At 46.3% G+C, this 7622-nt stretch overlaps 1 long non-coding RNA gene across 1 annotated transcript; it reads left to right on the top strand.

The window, feature by feature from the left end:
* Positions 1–1753: 1753 nt before the first annotated feature.
* LOC125508030 (uncharacterized) lies at positions 1754–4314 on the top strand. Its single transcript, XR_007283182.2, has 2 exons — positions 1754–3858; positions 3942–4314. It is a non-coding gene; the product is annotated as an uncharacterized LOC125508030 (long non-coding RNA).
* Positions 4315–7622: the final 3308 nt, after the last annotated feature.

Below are 7622 nucleotides of genomic sequence, written 5' to 3'. Positions count from 1 at the left end.
TCAGGCACTAAAAAATGGAAAATGAATTTTCCGTGCAAAGAAAATGAAAACTCCCTTAGGCAACATTTTTTGGTATTCCAAGATGCACCCTTGTGCACAATATGAGGTCATTTGAACAAAGTATGCCATGAATGTGGCCATAAGATTGATCATTTGGCTTGAAAGCCATGAATCTTCACGCATGATAGCTCGTTTCCGAGAACACTTTTTTAAAATAATGCATGTATTAGAAGTTTATTACTTTTCCTGTAAACTTGCTCACATATAATTACACAATGCGAAGGTTTTCCAATTTTTTGAATTTTTTATGCCCGTTTCAAAATGCGGTCAAAACGGTGGGCTTGACCGTTCCTAGCTAGTGGTTGAATCTTGGGAAACTTTTGATGTTTCTATGATTAAATAGATACTTATGTACCTATAGATGATTTTTGTAAAAAATAAAGAGCAAACTATGAGGCAACTGCAATTCAAATTTGACCCGCTTCCATCTGAATCAACGGAAATTTGTCTTTTTCATGAGAGGTGGATCAAAGCTTTTGACACCCAACAATTTGGTCAATTATGCATTAAATATGTCCTAGTAATTTATAAAATTGATTTGGTACAATTTTGCAAAAAATATATGGTAGGTCCTTCACAAAAAAACTCATTTTGGGCACTCGGAAAATGGAAAATGAATTTTCCGTCCAAAGGAAATGAAAAATTCCTTAGACAACATTGTTTGTCATTCCAATACGAACCATTGTGCAAAATATTAGATCATTTAAACAAACTATGTCATGAATGCGGCCATAAGATTGAGCATTTGGGTTGAAAGCCATGAATCTTCACATATGATAGCTCATTTCGGAGAACACTTTTCTAAAATAATTGTCATATTACAAGTTTATTATTTTTTCCGGTAACTTGGTCACATGTAATGGCACAATGCGAAGGTTTTCCAATTTTTGATTGTTTTTTGAATTTGTTATGCACGTTTCAAACTGCGGTCAAAACGGCGGGAATGACTGTTCCTAGCTACTGGTTAAATCTTGGAATTTTTTGGTGTTTCTCTGATTAAATAGATACTTAAGTACCTAAAAATGATTTTTTTTCAAAAAATAAAGAGCAAACTATGAGGTAGCTGCAATTCAAATTTGACCTGGTTCCAGCTGAATCGGTAGAAATTTGTCTTTTTCACGAGAGGTGGATCAAAAGTTTTGACACCCAACCATTTGGTCAGTTGTGCATTAAATATGTCATAGTATTTTAGAAAATTGATTTGGTACAATTTTGCAACAAATATATGGTAGGTCCTTCACAAAATAAACTCATTTTGGGCACTCGACAAATGGAAAATGATTTTTTTGTTCAAAGAAAATGAAAACTTCCTTAGACAACATTGTTTGCCATTCCAATACGCACCCTTATGCACAATATTAGACCAATATATGGTAGGTACTTCATAAAAAACCCATTTTGTGCACTCAAAAAATGTGAATGATTTATGTGTGCAATGCAAATGAAGACCACAAAATCATCATTGTTTGAAATCCTAAGATACACATATGTGCACAATATTGGATCAGTTAAACATACAACATGAGGCTAATATGTTGAGTGTTTACTCAAAATAAAAGGGTAAAAATATAAAAAGAAACAAAAGAGAAAAAACAATCACATATGCTAGATTATGATTGGTGGAACCATCTGTCACACAGATCGATGACATGGCAGATATCCATCCATCCATTGCTAGCAATCCAACCATCCATCCATATGAAGAAACCCACCGCACCAAACCCTACCCATATCACTCACCTCTCCTCCCTTCCTTCCTCCCGCCGCCTCCCTCTCTCTCTCCCCGATCCAGATCGACGCCGCCACCCCTCTCTAACCCTAGCTTCCTGTCGCTGGCGGCGCGCCCTCCTTCGATCGCCCTCTCCTCCTTCCCTCCTCACGAGTATCTCCACCACGCCACGAATCCCGGCGACCCACCCCGTCTCCGCGCCCGCCTCGGGAACCACCTCCGCCACTCGTCCGAGTCCCATCCGTGTCTGCGCCGGCTCCGTCTCCGTCTCCTTTCATGGGAGGTGACCCGCACCCAGCCCCGCAGCAGGGGAGGGGCGGCGGCGGCCTCGTGTAGATCCCATCGGGATCCCGTCCGGATCACGGCGCGGACGCTAAGGCCACAACGGCGGTCACCCTCCACACACCACCATGCCCCCCCTCACCCTGGCCCCAGGTCGGGTAGTGCAAGGCGGTGCTCCCATACCCGCGACGGCCGCATCCTTCTCCACTCCGATCTGGAGCTGGAGATGGTCACCGATGTGGTGAACTACCCGCTCGTCGCAGGGCTCCTGACCTTCGCGGTCGCACAGTCCACCAAGTTCTTCACCACCTGGTGATCTTGCTGCTCCCCTCCCCTCCCCCGCCCCGCGTTACAGTTCTGTCCGAGGGTTTGGCTCCGCTCGCCGGGTTCCTGCTTGTGTGAGCATTGCGGAACCGGTGGGAGCGCATGTGATTTTGGTGGTCGGGAGTTCGTAGCTTATCTACTTAGCGCGAAGGTGAACATAGATTTGGATTTGAGTCCTGCTAGGAATGGTATTTGACTAATTTTCTTTAGGCTTTTTTTAGTTTTATAATTCGGCGGATCAGTTCGTAGCTAGGCTGTGGATCCTCGCGAAGCTTAGCGAGATCTTCCTCTTATTTTTGTGGTTCGCTTCACCGTGTTGGTATGATCTGCGCCAACTGCTTCTGAAACTAGCTATTCATGAACCACTAGCAAAATACTTTGTCAATGAGGCAAATGGAAATGCTAGATATGCCACATTGTGTGAGAGTTGGACGAATGCTTACAGTTACCGAACTAGGACAAAAAACATGCCAGAAGTTTGTGTACTTGTTCGGTATATTTTCCACTGGAAGTAGTGGACCACATTACTCACAGTCATGAGGTTTTAGCTATTAATCCGAGAGCATTTTAGGGTCATTCGAATGGTTTGGTGAGGCACTTAGAGGCCTGTTTTTTTAGGGTCATTCGTTCATTCATTTTGGTTCAGTTAGCTAGGGGCTATCAGCAATTAAATTCAGAGAAATCCCTGTCAAGCATGATGTTCTCCTACATACCTACTACCATATGTTTGTACTGAATATATTGACATGAGATGACACTATGATGCAATAGAATGGCTAGCACAAGCTTTCCCTTCTAAGGATGCCAGCAGTAGGAAGAATCATTGTAGCGCTTTGGTAAAGTGGAGGGGTTCAGGTTCCCCAAGTGTTTATTCTTGATCACTCTCCAGTTTTATCTTTCATGTGCTGACATTCTTCTCTATCCTGTTTGCAATTGATCTTTTGTCCGTCTGCCTCGACATTGGCGAATGGCGGTACACATCCATTAGTTTATTTGGATGAGTTCAAGATCCTCTCACTTCTTGGAAAAGCCCGCATACTTTCCAATGCCCATGATTCCAAAATTATTCTGTATGCTTCCAAAGTCCAGATTGCATTGTCCATGGTAGCCTTCCTCTGATTAATTTTCGAATTTTGAATTCTGCAACCACCTTCTTCCTTCTTTGAGGGGAAAGTGGGATAGTATTAAAAGGAAATGCAGCAGCGCTTTGGTAAAGTGGAAAGCTCGTTTTATATTTTTGTCCCCATGCATGCATCCAAAACATACGCTCAAAAGCATCAGGTAATGTGGCACTACTGCCATGTATACATGGGTTAAGATCATCCTTAATTCAGTGTTCTTGGTAGGATCTTACAAGACAGAGGAGGAAGCAGCTCGCACCCATGATCTCGTGGCGCTCAAGTGATGGGGCTCAAGCGGCGCTCAAGTGCTGGGGCCCAGACTTTGGGCTCCTCAACTTCCTAGTAAGTTCAGAGATACTATTGGCCTTAGATTGCTGGTTTTATTCAGAGTGAAGCTTACTAAGATTGGGTTGCGACGGGTGCAGGTGGACACGTACATGCAGGAGCACGAGAGGATGCAGCGCGTGACACGGGAGGAGTACCAACAACAACAACTTCGCCGACAGGGGCCTACCGCTCAACATCCTGGTGTACTTGCCACTACAATCATGTGCATCTGATAGTTCAGGTTCAGTCAGGAATTGTCAAGACCATTCAGGTTCAGATTCAGCGAGATGGCTCTCTGAACCATGAGTACGTAGCACAACACATGCCTTGCCGGCTGACAGACGGGACCACTAGTTGTCCTGTGGCTCTACTACTGTACCATGTGTTCCTACTACTAGCTCTAGTCGTGGATGCTGGGTAGCTCCCTATTTTCTCTGTTTTTTATGCAATCTTTTCTCTGTTTGTTTTTCTTGGCGCATCCTAGATGAAGCTCGGAGCTAGATAGAACCATACAACTGCGGATGACAAACACTGCAATTTAATCTGAAATTGTCATCATGATCCTAGCAAATGCTCATCAAATAACTATAAATTGTTGCATGATTAGTGTCTAGTGTAGATTCAAAATAAGGTTGCACTTTTAGAGGAGATAAGCCACTGATGTTGGATGCTTGGTAATTGTCTTGTGTTGTGTGCATGTCGGTACTAGTAGTATGTTCATGAGCAACAAGCATATGATTTGTGCATGTGCTCTACTGTATTGGCCTCATTGATCATGGCTGATTGACCTGGAATATAGCTTATTACTTCAGCGTACTATCTCTTTCTCATGTCAACTCAAGCAACAATTCATACTAAATAGCACTTCTTAATTTTCATGCAGATTTTCTCCAGCTCTTCTTAATTTTTATGCATGTTTCCTTGCTGGACTTGATCATACTAAATAGCACCTGATTCATGTTGTTTGATGAACCAGTACCCGCGTTGGGAGACTAGCAAGGAACTTGCAAACTTTAGTTTTCTCACTAGTAGTCACTTATCCTGTTGTTCATGTCCATACCGCATTTGTCCTGGTTCTATGTTACAGCTGCTACAAACAATTTATTAATGTGGGATGTGGCTCTATGTCCAGTTCTGTTTCTCTTCTAAAGAAATCCATCAGCCTCTGGTGTGCAGCAAGTTGATTGTTCTGTCTCTCTATTATTGTGCAGATTGGCTGTAACGCCCGGATAATTAAGTGAAAGTAAAACTCTGCTAATGATGCCACGTCACCTCCTTCACTATTGGTAATCTCTCATTAGTTCAAAACCGGTTCAAAGTTCAAATTCAAAATATGGCAACAACAAATGTTTTCAAACGTTAAAACCAAAATGTTCGGGTAGTGCCTAATATTACATAGGTAATTATAGTGGAGAGGACTCATTTTTAGAAATTGCCTAAATATTTTAAAATGATTTAAAACAGAAAAGAAACTAAATAAAAAGAAAAGAAAACACAAAAACAGCAAACAAAACTAAAAAAAACGGAAAAGAGCCCCCCGGGCTCCGGCCCAGCAGGTCATCAACCCCACTGGGCCAACCCACCAGGCCCAGCCGGCCACTCCCCCACTCCTCCTTATCCCCTCACTCCACCTGAAACCCTACCGCACCCCACTCCCCCCCATGTCGCCACTCCCTCTCCTCCTGCCCGATCCAGATTTGGATCGGGGGAACGACCTGCCCGCGACTCGACGCCGTCGCCCTTAGTCCCTGACGCCGCCGGAGGCCGCCTAGACCACACCCCCCTCTCCAGCCTGCCTCTCCTGCATTGGACATCTACGACCTTCACCTCACGCCCCGCTGCCCTGGAACCTACGAACCCCGGTGAGGATCCCGGTCCTCCTCCTCCCCGCGCCCTCACGCCGGCGCTCGCCCGCGCCACCACAACATCCGCTCCGCGCGCCCCGGCATGATCCCCTGGTCGCGCTGCCTCTGCTCTTTGCTGCTGCCCCATGCTGCTTGCTCGCCGTCGCCGGTCGTCCGCCTCGTTGTGCTGCTCCGCCGCAGTCGCCCTACTGGTGGCGCAGCTGCCACCGCCGAGTTCGCGCTCAGCGCCACCGGCCCGCGCTCCCACTGGCCTCGCCCTTGGCCTCCTCCTCCTGCCGCTCCCACACCGGCTGTTGCTGCTCCGCATCACCGCGCCCGGCCACCCGCTGCGCCGTGCCGTGCATCCCGCCATTGTCGCGCCACCGCCCTGCTGCTCCCTGCCGCGCACAGCTCCGCCCCTCTCCCGCTCCGTCCGCCACCTGCTCCCCTGCTGCGCTACTAGCTCCACCACTGGCCGCTGCAGCTGCTGCTTCTGCCTATGCCCACCACTAGCCACCGCCCCGCATGCCTCGCGCTCGCCTCTCCTTCGCCGTGCATCACTCGCGGGCGCGCGCGCACTTCGCTACTCCGGCCACTCCCCGTCCGGCCCTCGGGCACGCCTACCCGCAGCGCCCGCTCGGGCGATGCCCGTGCCCTGCGCCTGAACTCGCCCCGTTGGATGCCCGCTACCGCCTACCCGCACGCCCGCTAAGGCCTGCTCAGGCCAATGACATGCGGGGCCCACGCCCAGAACGTTTAAAAAAATAGGAAATTAATATATATATATATAAATGAATAATCATTTAATTAATTAAAGAATTAATTAACTTGAGTAATCCTGATTAGATTAGCCAATTGTTTAATTAACCTGACTAATCTGCTAATTAAAATAATTAATTTAGTTAATTAGATAACAGAGTATGACATGTGGGACCCACAGTTAACACCACTGTTGACTGCGACGTCATGCTGACGTTAGCAAGCACTATTCTGGATAATGTTGAATTAAAATAATTAAATAAATGCTAAAATGATTTAAATCTTTTAATAATCAATATAAAATAAACCGTAGCTGGAATGGAAAAACTTCGTACAGAAAAGTTGCTCAGAACGACAAGACGAATCCAGATACGCAGCCCGTTCGTCTGCCACACATCCCTAGCATAGCGAACACGCAACTTTCCTCCTCAGGTTCATCTGTCCGAAAACGCGAAACACCGGGGATATTTTCTTGGATGTTTGCCCCCTTCACCGGTATCACCTCATACTGCGTTAGGGGACCCCTAGCACTGCTACTTGTCATGTCATGCATTGCTATGCATCTGTTTGCATTATATTCATTGTTTCTTCCCCCTCTTCTCCCATATAGACTATGAGAATGACACCGCTGTTGGTGCCCTGACCGACTACGGTGTTGACGACCCCTCTTTCTTGCCAGAGCAACCAGGCAAGCCCCCCCCCCCTTGATCACAAGATATCGCCTATTCTTCTCTCTACTGCTTGCATTAGAGTAGTGTAGCATGTTACTGCTTTCCGTTAATCCTATCCTGATGCATAGCCTGTCATTGTTGCTATAGTTATTGATACCTTACCTGCAATCCTAAATGCTTAGTGTAGGATGCTAGTATTCCATCAGTGGCCCTACATTCTTGTTCGTCTGCCATGCTATATTATCGGGTCGTGATCACTCGGGGGTGATCACGGGTATATACTTACATACATAATATAAGATACTTGTGGTAACTAAAGTCGGGTCGGCTCGTAGAGTACCTGCGAGTGATTCATGGATTGGGTCCGAAAGGACGTTTGTCCTGATAGCCCTCTGAGTGAACCTTTGTGGCGGAGCGACAGGGTAGGTTGAGACCACCTAGGAGAGAGGTGGGCATGGCCCTAGTCGGCGTCCGCGGTTATTTCACAATAACACGCTTAACGAGA

This window comes from Triticum urartu, chromosome 5A (genome assembly GCF_056163025.1).
Source record: "Triticum urartu cultivar PI428250 chromosome 5A, HENAU_Tu73, whole genome shotgun sequence".
Taxonomy (NCBI): Eukaryota; Viridiplantae; Streptophyta; class Magnoliopsida; order Poales; family Poaceae; genus Triticum; species Triticum urartu.
The sequence above is the reverse complement of the archived record's forward strand: the minus strand, read 5'-3'. Positions and strand labels throughout refer to the sequence as shown.